Below are 17,861 nucleotides of genomic sequence, written 5' to 3'. Positions count from 1 at the left end.
GAAAAACAAGAAGCTGGTGGTGGTAGGGGGAGAAAGGGCTCTCCTGGTTAGCCATTTTTCTTCCTTCTCTTATATAGATGCTGAGGTTGAAGTTGGAACTCCTTTCCAAGCGTTATCTATTGCTGAGCCTATTGAGAAGAGAACTCCTTCATTTGCTTCCTACAAAGATGCAAAGTTGGCCATTGAGCGTGGTGCAACCACTGGTTTAGGAAAAATGATTGAGTTAGAAGACAACGAGTCCCGGGCTGGCATAGGTTTTTCTTCTGGTACTTTCAACAAGCAAGGGTTATTCAAGAGTGGAGGTTTCATCCACACTGGTCTAGATGAGGAGGCTGCTGCCGTTTTAGAAGAAGATACAAAGGATTCTGGCAATTTCATCATCCCTGGAGGGGTCTGCAACAATTGGGTCGTTGTGGATATTCCAACAGTTGTCCATAAGTCAACGTAATGATCACTTTGTTTAAAAACCCTTCTCCCATGCCAAAAGGAGGAGTGATAACATTGTTGGCAACATAAGTACAATGATATTTTCATTCAATAAATTCATGTTAAATGTTTGTTTTTCCCATTTATTTTCCCTTTTTGTTTTTGCATGAAATTGGTGATCACATAAAACCCTAAAAAATAAAATAAAATCAATCTTCTCATCTGCATAATGATTTGCCTTGTTTGATTTCTAAAAGCTTTTCATATCCAAAAATCATTATGCATGTTGATTTCCAAACCCATTGAACATAATGACCCAACACCATCTCCCAATTTTGAATTCCCTGTATTTGAGGAAGAGGAAGATGAGGTTGAAGAGATTCTTGATGAGATCACCCGTCTACTTGAGCATGAAGAGAAGATCATTCAACCGCATCTCGAGAATCTGGAAACAGTCAACTTGGGGTCTGAAGATTGTGTGCGAGAGGTAAAGATTGGGGCACTTCTGGAAGAATCTGTTAAGAAGGGGTTGATTAAGTTGCTACGAGAATATGATGATGTCTTTGCCTTGTCATATGAAGACATGCCTGGTCTAGATACTGATATTGTGCAACATTTCCTACCTATAAAGCCTGAGTGCGTGCCTGTGAAGCAGAAACTCAGAAGAACTCATCCTGATATGGCAGTGAAGATCAAAGAGGAAGTTCAGAAGCAAATTGATGCGGGGTTTCTGGTGACTTCTACATATCCTCAATGGGTGGCCAATATTGTGCCCATGCCTAAGAAAGATGGAAAAGTCCGGATGTGTGTGGACTATAGAGACTTGAATAAAGCTAGTCCGAAAGATGATTTCCCTCTACCACATATTGATATGTTGGTAGACAATACAGCTAAATTCAAGGTCTTCTCGTTTATGGATGAATTTTCCGGATATAATCAGATTAAAATGGCACCCGAGGATATGGAGAAGACAACATTCATCACACCTTGGGGAACATTCTGTTATCGAGTGATGCCCTTCGGTTTGAAGAACGCCGGAGCCACGTATCAACGAGCTATGACTACCTTGTTCCATGACATGATACACAAGGAGATTGAGGTGTACGTTAACGATATGATCGCTAAGTCAAGATCAGAGGCTGTATTCCCTGTAGAGGTGGAGATCCCATCAATGAGAGTCTTGATGGAGGCCAAGTTGACTGATGCTAAATGGGTTCAAAGTCGTTATGACCAGCTAAACTTGATTGAAGAGAAGAGATTGACTGCCGTGTGCCACGGTCAGTTATATCAGCAAAGGATGAAGAAAGCTTTTGATAAGAAGGTCAAGCCTCGTGTGTTTCGAGAAGGTGACCTTGTGCTCAAGAAAGTTTTGTCTTTCGCGCCCGATTCCAGGGGCAAGTGGACTCCAGACTATGAGGGTCTGTATGTTGTTAAGAGAGCCTTTTTCAGGCGGTGCTTTGATACTTACAGCTATGGATGGGGAGGATTTCACTCGTCCAGTGAATTCAGATGCAGTCAAGAAATACTTCGCCTAAAAAAATAAAAGCTGAATAGCTCGCTAAGTTGAAAACCCGAAAGGGCGGCTTAGGCAAAAATGAGCGTCTCGGTGGATTGAAAACCCGAAAGGGCGATCCAGGAAAAAGTTAGAGACACAAAAAATATATAATAATGATATATGTATCCCGCTAGATTGAGTACCTCATCCTGGGGCAATCTAGGCAAAAATTAGGGATTTGGCAAGTAACTGCATCCTGACAAGACCTGGTTCTACAACTGTCGTCCGTCAGGGATTCTTGCTCATTATCAACCAAAGCTTCAAATACATCGGATTCAGAATTGGTGGAGAAATGGTCATTATGTTCAATGTAGCCCTTTTCTATTATATATCACCAATTTCAAATTTGTAAAGATCTATGGAGTCTTGCCATTCGCAGACTACCATTCTATCAAATCAATTTGAGTCTTTTATCCAATTATTGGCACTCTTATCTGTTTCTATTCAACAAATGTTTTGCATGTTTTGATTGAGAAAATATCATTGTTTTAAACAATCAAATTTTTCATAATTTGTTTTTAAACAAAGTGAACATTCACAATGACGAAAGGATACGTAGGAGATCCTCAGTGCTCTCCCAAGGATGGTACGATCCCCAACAGGGTAAGATTTTTGTCCATATTCCTGGCATGACCGTATCTCCTCCCTCCGGAACCTTTTGTGATTTATGCTACCAAGTGGATTGCTTGTTGAGAGTCACCTCTCTTCCCTTCAGCAGAGTAGCAATCTTTCTTCCTCAGCAGCTTGGATCTCTTTGGGCAAGAGAGGTATTTGGTGATTGATCCTGATAAATCCTTTATCTCCTCGGATAGATTCCCCAGTAGAGTTGTTGGTGTGGTGGACCTTGTCTGTGATAACTCTCGTCCCCAGCTGGAATGATTGATGATTCATCCCCTGCAGAGTTCTTTGCTTCCTGGTATCTCTGATCCCCAGCAGATTGGATACTCTCCGGTGAACTTGGCTTTCTCTCTTGAGATGTAGTACCGGGTGGTTGATTTCTGGACCAGGTTGTGTTAGATATGTCTGTCTGTCAGCATACATCATACATAAACCACGCATATTCATGCATAATTATAACATTCAGATATTCATGTTGCATTCTTTGCCATATATCGTTGTTTGTTGTCTCCTGCTATTTGGTGATATACTTCCCTAAGCAGACGTGTGTGTCTGATCTCTCCATATAGAGTCAGCTCCATAGGCAGAAAGCGTCTATCCTTTCTTCCATATTCCCCACCGGGTTATATCCTCGTGGATGTCGATTGTTTTTGTTCCTTCCCAACACATATACTGGGATGGTTTTCCCATTGAGTTATATCCTCAACGGGACAAGTCTTGATTTGGTGTGCCTATCTAGTTTGATCCTAGATCGGTCTCTTGAGACTCTTTTCATGTTTCCCCGTGGTAAAGGAATAATTGCTCAATAATTAGTAATTATCATCCCCGGTGGAGTCTGTGTTTCTCTACCCTCATACCGGTAGTTGTAAACCCTATTTCTTCCCTTTTTGCAGAGTAACTATTTTTGCTCATCTTTAATTGGTGACAGTTATCTTCATCCAATATTTGGTGATGATATCCCCTCATCTGCTTGGATAATTGCCCTGATTACGCAATTTATCCCCAGCGGGTCATCTCTCGTCTACCTTGTTGTTGTTGGTAACGATTGTTTCTCCCCTGAATTGGTCATCATTATATACCTAGTTTCGGTATCCCGATGCCTTTTCTTTTCGGTCGATTTATCCTTTATTAACCCAGTAACCGGTTGTGGATAATCGTCCATGCGAGTATATTATCTACGTTCTGACGGTAATAGATAGTATATCTCATGCACTCTCGGGTCTGAAGCCTTTTGTTCTTCCCCAGTTGAGTAAGATTCGTATCCCCTTTGTGGAGTCGAATATCCATCCTGTAATCGAGTTTGATTTTAGCCCTCTTTTGGATGATGAGTGTTTTGGGAATATTCCCCAATTCACGCCTTGGTTGGTCACCTATTATATGCCCAGTAACCGGTATCCATGGTGTTCCTTTCTCTCTGCTCCCTATTATGACTTTTTGTCCCCTGTGGAGTCAGAATCCCTGAGTTGAAGTATACCTTTTAGGTTTTCCTCAGATGTTTTGAAGTTTTGATATCTCTCACCCTTATACCGGTCTTGGATATTCATCTCTTCCTGAGCATGTTGTATCTCTCACCCTCATACCTGGCGTTCAGATCACATGTCTCCTTGAGCTTATTACCCAATAACCGGTAATACCTCGTCCCGCTGCTTCCCCAGGAGTGTCCTTGTGGACATCCCCAGCGAAGTACCTTAGTGGATTGTTTTCATCCGGATTTTATCCGAAGTATCTGCTGTGGATAGTTTTTTGCTGTATTGGCATATTCCCTAATACATGCATCTTCGAGTCAGCTTGAGTCTTTCCATTGGATCTTTTCCCTTTGGAATTCTGTTCCCCACGCTTTGAGTCGTGACCTGCTCGCACTTTTTTATCCCTTTTCTATCTCCAGGACAGTCCCCAGGGTCTTGGTCCCATGGAGTGAATTGCTCATACGGATTATCAGTGGCTTTTGATTTCTTTGCTTTTGTGGACACATATCTCCACAGAGTGTTACCTTTGTCCATACCTACATTTGCATCATGAGGTCTCTTAGGGACCAAAATTCGTCTCTTTGTTATTATTTAAGCCCATTCTACCCCGTTGAGACGAAGATTTTAACCTTCACTTCTCCGGCTAGAATGACCTTAAATAGGGGCATCTGTAAGACCCCAATTTTGGCCCTAAGATCCCCCATGGCATCATAACATTGCATTTGCATAGCCTCAAGGATCATAAGCATCTTGGTTCCCTTTGCCTTTGGGTGGGACTCCTTGTGATTGGTTTGAGATCACCAAGCATGCTTGAATTATATGTCATTGTTTCTCTTATTTTTGGTTACTAACCAAAAGCACAAAAATGTGTCGCTAACATCTTTTGTTTTGATGCTTGAGTATCATCCAAGACACTTTGTGGATTCTATTCATCATTTAAAATGCTAATCTTGAAGGAGCAAAAATCTGTCTCTGAGCTGTCATGCTCGCTAGGCGAGTAGCATGGTTCGCTTAGCGAAAGGAACTGTCATGCTCGCTAAGCGAGCAGATCCTTCGCTAGGCGAAGCGCGCGCATTTTGGAAAATAACAGAAAATTTTGGGCTTGATTCTGAGCCCACCAAGTCACCAATATTAGGCTATAAATACCAGAGCTTCATTTGAGAAAAAGGAGACTAGAGACTATTACAAATCCCTAGAGAAAAAGAGGAGAAAAGAGGATTCCTATTCCCTGGAAGAGAGAAACCTACGAACTAACCTGCAGCAACCTCCAGACAGCTCTAAAAGGTTCACTCTGACTCACACACTTTTTTCACCTCTGTCTCAGGCAAACCCTAACATTGCTTTGCAAACCCAGCTGTGCCATTCGATTCTAATTGATCTCTCCAGTCAGGTTAACCCTTACTCCTATTACTCTGTGCTTTTAATTTGAATACTCTGAATGTATGAGGTAACATTAGGTTTTGCCCACGGGTTTATAATTGTGCATGAATATATAAACAATGCCTTGAATGTTTAATAGTTTTGTTTCTGAGATGGACGCCATAGGGTTTGGAGTCCCTAAAATCGTACTGTTATCAATGGGAAATCCAGAACCCGCAGGCGCTCGCTAGCACCTTCGCTAAGCTTTCGCTAGGCGATGCAGCAGCGATCGTGACAGTAGTTGTTTTTTTTCTGTTTGCTCTAACCTGTTTTATGTTTGTCATGACATTGTTTTCTCCTAATTCGGCCATATTACTCTAACCTGTTTGTTGAGTTTTTGTGAGGGCTCACATACTCTTGTAGGGATAGCTTGCTTGATATTCCATTTTATTTGTGGGATACCACCTAGAGGTTTATTCCGATTACCTGTACTGACCCACTTTCTTTGATGGTGTTTAGCTTGGGAATCTCTGGGTTACTTATTCATCTAATTGCTGTTGCTTCGGATCTTTATCCGCGTGGTACTTTATTTTTCCCGCATTTTTCCGCTTTCTTAGCTGGAAGACCTCGATAGGAGGCTATGTTTTGTGTGCTTACTCTATGCAGGTTCCTTCGTCCGGGACTCCTTTTGCATAAGCGTTCCTAAAACGCGAACAAACTCATTGATTTTTCTTCTCCTAAGAACACGTTAACTCCTCCTACTACAGGCGAGTAAGTCTCCAAAGGCCGAGGATCCGGTAGATTGCGTAGTAACGTCGTTCAATCCTTACCCCGTAGTTGGTCGAACTACGTTTTGCTCTGATTCTCATTCCAGATGAGATACGTAGGCGTAACTTACCGAGCACACTCCTCTTTAACCCATAGGTAGCCGAGCTACGAAGACTCTGATTCTCAGATGCAGATGAGATACGTATGCAGTGGATCCGACATCCGTGCGAGTCATTTTCATTTGACCCTTCTTTTAGTTAGTAGTACATTAGATAAACATACACGCTTTTCTCATCCCTTCAATCATGTTTGCACAAATAAATTTTCAAAAAAAAACAACAACCTTTGCAACAAATGTGAAAAGGGCTCCCTAGGAGTACCTAGGATGCTTTGGGTGCCTAACACCTTCCCATTGCATAACTAACCCCCTTACCCAGATCTCTGACATTTTTACTAGTTTTTGATTCGATAAAACTTTTAGGTTTTTGTTCGCTTTCTAACCATTCCTTTGGATAAATAGAAGTGTGGTGGCGACTCGACTTGTATGATTTACCTTGGATTTAGTCAATATCTCTAATGGTAACGAATACCCCGCTACAGAAAAGTTGCGACTTTGTTGGGTACGTGTATTTGCCTAGCGGGTTTTGCCGACTTTTCATATTTGTTGTATTGTATATTTTTCTTTGTGTGACATATTTTTGTGCAATTTGGGATTACTGTATTGTATGTAATGATTGAATTGCTTGATATTAATTCCTTGTATGCTTGGTGATCTTTGTGAGATGAGTTCTATACCCGGACTCGAGTGCACTTAGGATAAGAGAATGGCGTAGTCTTGTTGACTTGTGTGGAGTTATTCCTTAGCAAGTTGACTTGCAAGTCCATTCACTTGTTTGGCTGGTTTAAACCTTAGTACACTCCCTTTGGGTGGTTCTTAACCTAAACTCCATGCTCGTGACTTACAACAAACCCTTGATTCATGGTTGATCCGTTCAGGTATCCTTAATATCAATGGAACTTGGGTGTTGATAAGGTGCAAACCATAATCCACCAAAATCTCTAATGGTAACGAATACCCCGCTACATTGAGCTATAAATAAGAGGCCCTTTCAACAGATTTGAGGACCCTTGCGCGCCAACTTTGCCTCCCACACTTGGAACCCTCACATTTGAAAGGAGAAACTTGATCATTTTCATTTGAAAATTGATTTTGAATATCACTGTTTGTAGATTCAAAAACTCCAGGATCCAAAGCTTTGTACCAATCCTAAGCCACTTCTGCACAGCATTGACCAAACGTGAATTGAAGCAAGAGAGATCAAGTTCTACACAACCTTGAAGGTATTTTCCAAATTTTTTCTTCTCTTCGATTCTCTCTCAATTCTCATCAATTCTCTTGGATCCTTGGTTGTCTGAAGTCCTACCAATGTAGGCAAGAAGATTTAGTTGCTTTGAGGTCAAATCGAGGCAACTTAGTTCATGTACCTCAAATTTCAACTCCATGTATCTCTCAATATACTTGGACTTAAGTTGAAATGAGGTCAGATTCGTGATCAGTGCCATTTTTTCTTTAAGATCATGTCCTTCTTTTTCATTTTTGTGATGGTGATGAGAGAACCAGTCCGACCAAGGTCACCTGAGAAGATGACCGGTGGTTTGCTCCGGCGGTGAGCTGGACACGTTCTGAGCCATAAGATCAAGCCATTGTGTTTTAATCTTGAGTGTTGCTTTTGAATACCAACTGTGTGGCGTGCTGACTCGTGTCTTTGGTGGAACGCACGTTTTAGACCACTTTATCTGCCACCTCAATTAATGAGGGAGATCAAGTGGTCCATGTTTTTTCTGAATAATTGATTTTCATTTTATTTGTTCTATTTTCATTAATTCATATTCAATTTAATATTGATCCAAAAAATCTGAGAGTTTCACCAAATTTTTTTAAAGTAAATAAGCAAATATGTTTTTTTTTTCTAAGCATGGGGCTCCGGTACATAAGTTGGTGTTGAAATTTTGGTATCAGATACGAGATGTCAAAGGTAATGTCACGACACTAATATCTAAACAATACAAATAGGATAAAGAATAATAATGCAAGAGACACAAGCAATTGTTAACCCAGTTTGGTGCAAACTCACCTACGTATGAGGGCTACCAAGCCAAGAAGGAAATCCACTAAACAAAATTAGTTCAAAGACTCTCAGTAAACAACTTCAAGTTTCAGTCTTTTCACCTAATCTCTACTCGTGTGACTTCTACCTAAGAACTCTTAGATATGAGATCCTACTCACTCCCCCTCAATCAGAGCAGTGATATAAAATAAGAATTATAATGAAAAGAAGACACTCTTTAAAGATACATACTTGATTTTACTTAAAAGCTTCAATCAAGTAAACACACACGCATGCTTCAAAGCTTAGAGTGGACAAATTACAACTCAAAAATTAGACCAATTCAATCATCTATGGATGAATTGAATGGCTTACAATTCACACGCCCACACAAGACTAAAACCCTTATTCTCTCTCAATATTTCGTTCGTTATTTCTTGTGTATAAAACCAGGTTTTCTATATCCTTTTTATAGAAGCATTTGGCTGGGCTTGGACATCATAAAACCCTAAAACTATTTTCCATTCATATCTTCTCATGATAGTTGATTATATCTCTTTGGAAAATAAGTCAATCTAGTTGTAATTACTAATTGATAGCGCATTCAATCATCTCATCAATCATACATAGATTAACATTAAAAACGCAATCACATAATACATAACATTCAGACTGAATGTTCTGTATACAGATGTCATGACATCGGGTCTGACATTTCAGTAAAATCCTGCATAATCACATTTTAAACATCCTACAGGTACATGTTATCTTATGTCAAGACAACACATGTGACAACTTGTGAACACTCTAGGTTATACCAAAATTGCTGCCAACACATAGAACCAACAAACTCCCCCTTTGGAAAATTTTTGCTAAAACATATATCAATCCATTTGTTCACAAGAGTAAAAAACATATCAGTAGTTAAGCAGCAGCAGAAGTAATAAACCACACATTTACTAGCTATAATAGCAACTAGTAAACACACATTAAACACATATGTGCTTCTTCTCCCCCTAAGTCTATTCAACACATACATCTCCTTCAACAACACCTGTAACATCCATCACCCCATCTGACATGTCCTTCAACATCACCTGTACAACACAAAACATCATTCTGTTCAACATCTATTTAGCCTAGCCACTTCAACACATATTAACTGCAGCTCTCCACATATTAACTACAGCTCTCTACATATTAAATTCTCCCCCCTTTTTAGTCAAAATAGACAAAAGAGACCAATTAGACAAAATAAATGTCAATTAGTCCAACAGAGAATGTCACATAGAATGTTAAAACATATAGAATGTTAAAACATATTGTCAGGTGTTACAAAACCATAATTATACACATTTCTATATAAGTTGAGATAAAAAGAATCCAGAGAAATCACAAAAAGAACCCAAAAATTACATCAGGGCATGAAGACAAGACTGCCAAAAAAACATCAAACATAAAACATCAAAGCATCAAGAACAGCACAACATGATAACAGGGGAACCATCTTCACCACCACTCAGTCTGAGGAGCTAGCTTCTTCATCAGCTTCAGATCCAGAACTGCCACTTGATTTCTCTTGAGATTCAGACCTCTCACTAGAGGTGTGGGCATCTATTTCCTTGGCTTCACAAACATTATCCATATCTCCTTGCTCCAAGCTATTAATCAGAACCTCTAAAGCTTTTTTCCTAGCCTTAGCCAGCCTTATCCTAGTCTCCAATTCCTTACAGGTCTCTTTCAGTTCAGCAATTAGGCCACCTTGAGAGGCTGACTTCTTTACCGCAGATGATATGACAATGTCATTGACATGACTGCCTTCAAATAACTTGTAATGAACTGACAATGGAGGTTTTCTTCTACTAGGGATATTACTTGTGCTTAAAATACCAGGTTGTTGGCTTAGGATTATCCCACAAATTATTGATGGAAAAGCTATGGGCAGCTTCACTGCATTTGTGGAAGCATGTTTGACAATTTGTTCAAACATGAATCTTCCATAATCAAAATTAAGCTTGGTTCCAATAGAAAATATGATCCTTCCACGAGCATTAGAGATACTAGAGATGTGATTTGTTGGTACCCAGTTGGCTGACCCTATCTTATGCAAGATAGCATATTTCACAATTAATTTTCCAGCAGAGAGATACTTTTTGCTTGGCCACTCCATGACCTGTCCAACAGTTATTTTCCTACAGACTTCATTGTTTGTGGCTTTAAGTTCAACAACACCTTTTGTTCCTCTTCCTAGGAACTTATTGATAACAGTTGGAGAAAACTTCACACACTTTCCTCTAACAAACACCTTACAAAAATCATTGTTGTTCTTGTCAGCAATGTCCTCAGGGATGTTCACCATAAACTCTTTAACAAGACCTTCAAAACATTGAGGTAACCCACTAACTATTTTCATTAAACCAACAAACTTGATCAGGTCCATGACCTCCTTAACTTCCACAACATCCTTTCCTAGTTCTCTTTCCATAGCTACTCTCCTTTGGATTACAAATTTCCACTTGGCTGAACCATCTTCCAGATGGAAGGAAATGTTATCCAAATGTACAATAGCAACCTTAGCAGGGGATTTTCTAACAGTTTGCTTTTTGATAGGAGAGATGTCTGGGACATCGTCTTCAACATCTTCCTCTGAATCATAACTTTCTCTTACCTTTCTCTTCTTTACCTCCACTTTACTCCATGACTTTGATGGGCCTACAGCAGTAGCCTTCTTACTAGTTTTGGTTGTCATCATCTCAGCCACAGACCTGCCCTTCCTGGTCTTCATTCTCTTGGAAACACTTGGCTTCAAGTGATGAAGCAAGCTATCATATTCATCACCTGAGCTCTCTTCTTCCAAGTCAATCACCTTTTTACCAGAGTCATGCTTCTTAGACTGAGAAGCATCTACAGATTTCTTACAAGGCACGGATTGCACTAAAGAACACAGTCCTTGTGCAGCACTATCTTTCTCAGACCTAGATGAATCATCATCTTTCTCATTGTGAGGTTCAACCTCAGGAGAAGGGTCCCTTCTAGACAGAGGATTCGAAACTCCCTTTACTGAGTGTCCTTCATTTAGGATCCTCGTGACAAGATTTCTAATGACACGATCAGTATGATGCATGTCATCTTTAGAGGTAGGGTTATCATAACTGTTACCTTGAGTATGTCCAACGGTGGAGGATGGACCAGGAGAGTCGCCTGGGATGACTTATAGGGGAATCACTTCCAAAATGTCTTCATGAAGAAAATCCATGGAGGGTGTTCTTGCTTTGTGCACAGGATTGGTGTTCTTAGAACCAGAAGATGAAGGATGTTGTGACATCTTGTTGAGCTTGTGAGAGAATTTTGGTTGCCCTAGCAGAGATGGTCGATAAAGTTTGATGAAGATGGAAGTGGTTGAGCTGTGGTTGCGTGTGAAAATGCTATAGATGATAGTTCCAATACTAGGTAATGATTTACCATAAATGGGGCACTTTCTTTTAAGTGGCCAGACAATATTTTTATTACCTTTTCCAATCCAAATTAATTGCTATAAATTCTCATGGATACAAATCCCTAATTTCCCTCTTAAACATTCAAATTGATTAGCATCCAAAACCTTTGTAAACATGTCAACTAATTGCATTTCAGTAGTAACATGCTCCAGGGCTATGATTTTCTCTTCCACTAGTTCTCTAATAAAGTGATGACGAATATCAATGTGCTTTGTCCTGCTGTGCTAAATAGGATTCTTAGAAATATTTATAGCACTCAGGTTGTCATAGTACAATGTCATGACATCTTGTGTGACATTGTATTCAGTCAACATTTGTTTCATCCAAACCAGTTGAGAACAACTACTCCTAACTACTATGTATTCAGCTTCAGCAGTGGATAGGGACACACAATTTTGTTTCTTACTAAACCATGATATTAAGTTGTTCCCCAAGAAGAAACATCCTCCGGATGTGCTTTTCGTATCATCAACACTTCCAGCCCAGTCAGCGTCATAATTGAAGGAGAATTGCGGTCCAAAACGCAGCGGAGATTAAAATTTTCTCCTTTAGAGATCCTTACGAATGGTCATGATCAGTGATAGAATATTTACCTCTTGTGACGACTGAAACCTTTGGTGCAGATCTCTTGTGACGATCAAAACCTTTGATGTAAATCCACGAAGCGATCACGAACGTTGAACGATGACAACGTCTCTACTCAGTACACACGAACGGATTCCTTCAATCTCAGTGCTAGCTGGTACGAATGAAGGCTTTGAGTGAGAGAGAGAGAGAGAGAGAGTGAAAACGAAAAGAATGCAACCGCCAATTTTTGCTTCTGCACAAGGGTTCTATTTATAGAACCACTTGTGTGGGCTTCAAGCTAAAAGCCCACTTAAGTGTATTTTGGCCCATATCTTATAATATGCCCAAAATCACTTAAGCCCATGGTACCTTACCATATTTCGTATTCTACTTAAGTACACCGTACCTTACGATGTTCTATAATTCACTTAAGGGCACCGTACCTTACGGTATTCCTTAGTTACGCTATCTCTCATCAATCTGTCCTTTGTGTGTGACCCTGTAGGTTTTCGCGACGTTGGCAATTATATTAAATCACGCGTTTAATATAATAAACAGTGAGCGGTATCTAGCAACACATCACTGCTACCCAAGACACGAAAATGTCATGTGATCTGACAAAACTATCTGTGATAATAATTATGTGTATAATTACCCCTTTGCCCTTATGTCTATATTGAACACAAGGTATAGACCGTGTCATCCTTGTCCAGTTCAATATTGGGCCCATAGACATTTATCCTGTTACGCAGGATGGGCAAATTCCATCTAGGACACTCATGTCCCTCAGCATGCTTTGTGGAGTACCCATCAACTGTCTTTATGGTTATCCAGTGACGGACAACGTTGGATCAACAGTAAAGCACTCGACTCCACATCTAGGATCCATAGTGGTTTCAGGTCGAAGAGTGGTATACACCATTATCACCATGAGAATAACTTATGACACTTTGCATAACTTTCTATATAGTATTCTCATAGCGGGTCAATCCGGTATAAATATTACTCCTAATATTCATACCTATGTTTAAGACTTGATAACTCTTTATCCATGATCCATGATCCATGAGATGTGATCATCAGTCCACAAACATAATAGTCTTAATGCTTTAATGTTATCCCACTTCACACTAAAGCTCGACTACGGATACTTTAGGAATAGTGTCCTTATGTTTAATGTGTTCTCATGATTAAGTCACACTTAATTCATTAAACGGACTATCTATTCCAGGGACTTTATTAATCAACCATAATAAAGAGAATGCCTTTTATTATTCGATACAAGTACTAAAATGTATTGGCCTCTAGGGCTTACACCAACAATAATATCCAGTCAGCATAGATTCATATCCATGAGTATACAACATCCCATAGTCACTGGTGCCATTGACATATTTCAGTATCCTCTTCACTTGGTTTATGTGTCTGACTTTTGGTTCAGCTTGATATCTAGCACAAACACCTACATCAAAAGCAATGTAAGGTCAACTTGCTGTGAGATATAGCAGACTTCCTATCATGCTTCTGTAGAGACTTTGATCTACATTAACACCATCTCCATCTTTGGAGACTTTCAGATGTGTAGGGGCATGTGTCCTTTTATGACTTGCATTCTCCATGCCAAACTTCTTAACAATGTTTTTGGCATATTTTCTTTGAGATAGAAAGAAAGAATCTTCCATCTGCTTGACTTGTAACCTAAGAAAATAGGTTAGCTCTCCAACAAGGCTCATTTCAAACTCAGACTGCATTTATTTAACAAAATGTTCGACCATCTGATCTGACATCCCACCCAACACAATATCATCCACATATATTTGAGCCTGCATGAGTTTTCCTCCTTCATTCTTAACAAATAGGGTCTTACCAATACCTCCCTTCCTGTATCCATTGTTAGTGAGGAGCACTGTGAGTCTATCATACCAAGCCCTAGGAGCTTGTTTCAAACCATAGAGGTATTTCTTCAACTTGTACACATGCTTTGGAATATTTGGATATGTGAATCCTTTAGGTTGTTCAACATATACTTCCTCATTTAAATAGCCATTCAAGAAGGCACTTTTTACATCCATTTGGAACAATTTGAACTTCAGAATACATGTCACTCCAAGCAATAGTCTAATGGACTCAAGGCGAGCTACAGGGGAAAATGTTTCATCAAAGTCAACTCCTTCAACCTGAGTATATCCTTGTGCTACTAATCTTGATTTATTTTTAGTAACCACCCCTTGTTCATCAGATTTATTCTTATACACCCACTTTGTTCCTATGACATTTATTCCTTCAGGTCTTGGAACCAGTTCCCATACTTCATTTATCTTGAATTGGCCTAACTCCTCCTGCATGGCATTTATCCAGAACTCATCAGTCCAGGCTTCCTTGACATTCCTAGGCTCAATCTTAGACACAAAGCAACCATGTGAAATTACTTCCCTTGATCTAGTTGTGACCCCTTTATTTGGGTGTCCTATAATGAGATCTTTGGGATGATCCTTATGAATTCTGATGGAGGGTCCCTTCTTGATTTTGTCATCTTCAGGTTCAACTTGAGGAGGTTCACTCTCATTATTTTTGTTTGAGAAATCAGCTGGGGGATCATTTAGAGATGTCTCAACATTGTCTGTGACATCAGTCTGTTGATCATCAACCGCAACATTGATAGATTCCATCATTACTTTTGTTCTGGAATTAAAGACTCTATAAGCTCTGCTATTTGTTGAGTAGCCCCGAATTATTCCTTCATCACTTTTGGGATCCATCTTCCTTTTTTGTCCACGATCAGTCAAGATATAACATTTACTACCAAACACATGGAAGTATTTGACTGTAGGTCTTCTCCCTTTCCAGACTTCATATAAGGTAGTAGGAGTCCCTTTCTTCAAGGTTACTCTGTTGTGAACATAGCAGATTGTGTTCATAGCTTCAGCCCAGAAGTGGTAGGGCAATTTCTTAGCATGAATCATAGCTCTGGATGATTCTTGAAGAGTTCTATTTTTCCTTTCTACCACACCATTTTGCTGGGGAGTAATGGGAGATGAGAACTCATGACTAATTCATTCTGATGAACATAATTCAGCAAATTTGCTGTTCTCAAATTCCTTCCCATGATCACTTCTGATTTTGATAACTTGACTTTGTTTTTCTCTTTGAAGTCTTAGACAAAGATCTTTGAAGACTTCAAATACATCTGATTTTTCTCTTATAAAATTGACCTAGGTGTATCTGGAGAAGTCATCCACCACTACATAAGCATACTTCTTCCCACCAAGACTTTCCACCTGCATGGGTCCCATCAAATCCATATGGAGAAGTTCCAGCACTCTAGAAGTGGTGTCATATATGATCTTCTGATGTGACATCTTTGTCTGTTTTCCAATCTGACATTCCCCACAAACTCTTCCTTCATCAATCTTCAAGTTGGGAATTCCTCTAACAGCTTCAACAGATATAATCCTCTTCATTCCTTTAAGATTCAGATGGCCCATCTTTGATGCCATATATTCACTTCTTCTTCTTTGTCTAGAGTACACATTGATGAATAACCAGTTTCTTGAGAACTCCACATATAGTAGTTGTCCTTAGACCTAACTCCTTTCATGATTACTTCATTTTCTTTATTAGTAATAAGACATTCAGTTTTTGTGAAGTTTATAGTTAGACCTTGGTCACATAGTTGACTGATGCTTATTAGGTTTGCAGTCAATCCCTTAATAAGTAGGACATCGTTTATGGACGGATTTTCAGGATATAACCAGATTAAAATGGCACCCGAGGATATGGAGAAGACAACATTCATCACACCTTAGGGAACATTCTGTTATCGAGTGATGCCCTTCGGTTTGAAGAACGCCGGAGCCACGTATCAACGAGCTATGACTACCTTGTTTCACGATATGATGCACAAGGAGATCGAGGTATAAGTTGATGATATGATTGCGAAGTCAAGAACGGAAGTTGAACATGTGGAGCACTTGTTGAAGCTTTTTCAGCATTAGAGGAAGTATAAGCTTCATCTGAATCCTAACAAGTGTACATTTGGAGTCCGTTCCGGCAAGTTATTGGGCTTTATTGTCAGCGAGAGAGGTATTGAGGTTGATCCTGCAAAGGTCAAAGCAATACAAGAGATGCTTGCGCCCAAAACTGAGAAGCAAGTCCGAGGTTTTCTTGGCCGCTGGAATTATATTTCCAGATTTATATCACACATGACTGCCACATGTGCGCCGATATTCAAGCTCCTCCGGAAAGATCAGCGTCATGATTGGACTGAGGATTACCAAAGAGCCTTTGACAGTGTCAAAGAGTATCTGTCTGAGCCTCCGATTCTGTCTCTGCCTATGGAAGGGAGACCCTTGATTATGTATCTGACAGTTCTTTAAGACTTTATGGGTTGTGTCCTTGGTCAGCAAGACGAATCGAGAAAGAAATATTATGCTATTTACTACCTGAGTAAGAAGTTTACCGATTGTGAGTCTCGATACTCGATACTTAAGAAAACATGATGTGCTTTGGCTTGGGCTGCTAAGCGCTTACGCCAGTATATGTTGAATCATACGACTTGGTTGATATCCAAAATGGATCCGATCAAGTATATCATTGAGAAGCCTGCTTTAACTAGGAGGATTTCCCGTTGGCAGATGTTGTTATCTGAGTATGATATCGAGTGTCGAGCTCAGAAAGCTATAAAAGGTAGTATCTTGGCTGACCACTTGGCACATCAACCAATTGAGGATTATCCGTCAGTTCAGTATGACTTCCCAGATGAGGAGATTTTGTATTTGAAAATGAAAGATTGTGATGATCCTATGCTCGATGAAGGGCCAGAGCCTAGTTCCCGATGGAGCACGGTGTTTTATGGCGCAGTAAATCAGTATGGAAATGGTATTGGGGAAGTGATTATTACTCCTCAGGGAACACATTTCCCTTTTACAGCAAGGCTAACTTTCAAATGCACGAATAATATGGCAGAGTATGAGGCCTGTATTATAGGATTAGAAGAGTGTATTGATCTTAGGATCAAGCATCTTGATGGTTATGGTGATTCGGCCCTTGTTGTTAATCAGATTAAGGGTGAATGGGAGACTTCCATCATACCTCGAGATGAGAATCGAATGGCAGATGCTCTTGCTACACTTGCTTCGATGATTGTGGTGAGACTCTGGAATGAAGTTCCCAATATCATTGGGATGCGCTTGGACAGACCAACTCATATATTTGCAGTGGAAGAAGTGAAAGATGAAAAGCCATGGTATTATGATATCAAGTGTTTTCTTCAGAGTCAGATTTACCTGCCTGGGGAATCTGTGAAAGATAGAAAGACTTTAAGGAGGTTATCAGGCAGTTTCTACCTCAATGGCGATGTGATTTATAAGAGGAATTTTGACATGGTTCTGCTCAGATGCGTGGATAGACACGAAGAAAACCTGTTAATGACTGAGGTCCATGAGGGTTCATTTGGTACTCATTCCAATAGACATGCCATGGCAAGGAAGATGTTGAG

The sequence above is a fragment of the Lathyrus oleraceus genome, chromosome 4, assembly GCF_024323335.1.
Source record: "Lathyrus oleraceus cultivar Zhongwan6 chromosome 4, CAAS_Psat_ZW6_1.0, whole genome shotgun sequence".
NCBI lineage: Eukaryota > Viridiplantae > Streptophyta > Magnoliopsida > Fabales > Fabaceae > Lathyrus > Lathyrus oleraceus.
The sequence above is the reverse complement of the archived record's forward strand: the minus strand, read 5'-3'. Positions refer to the sequence as shown.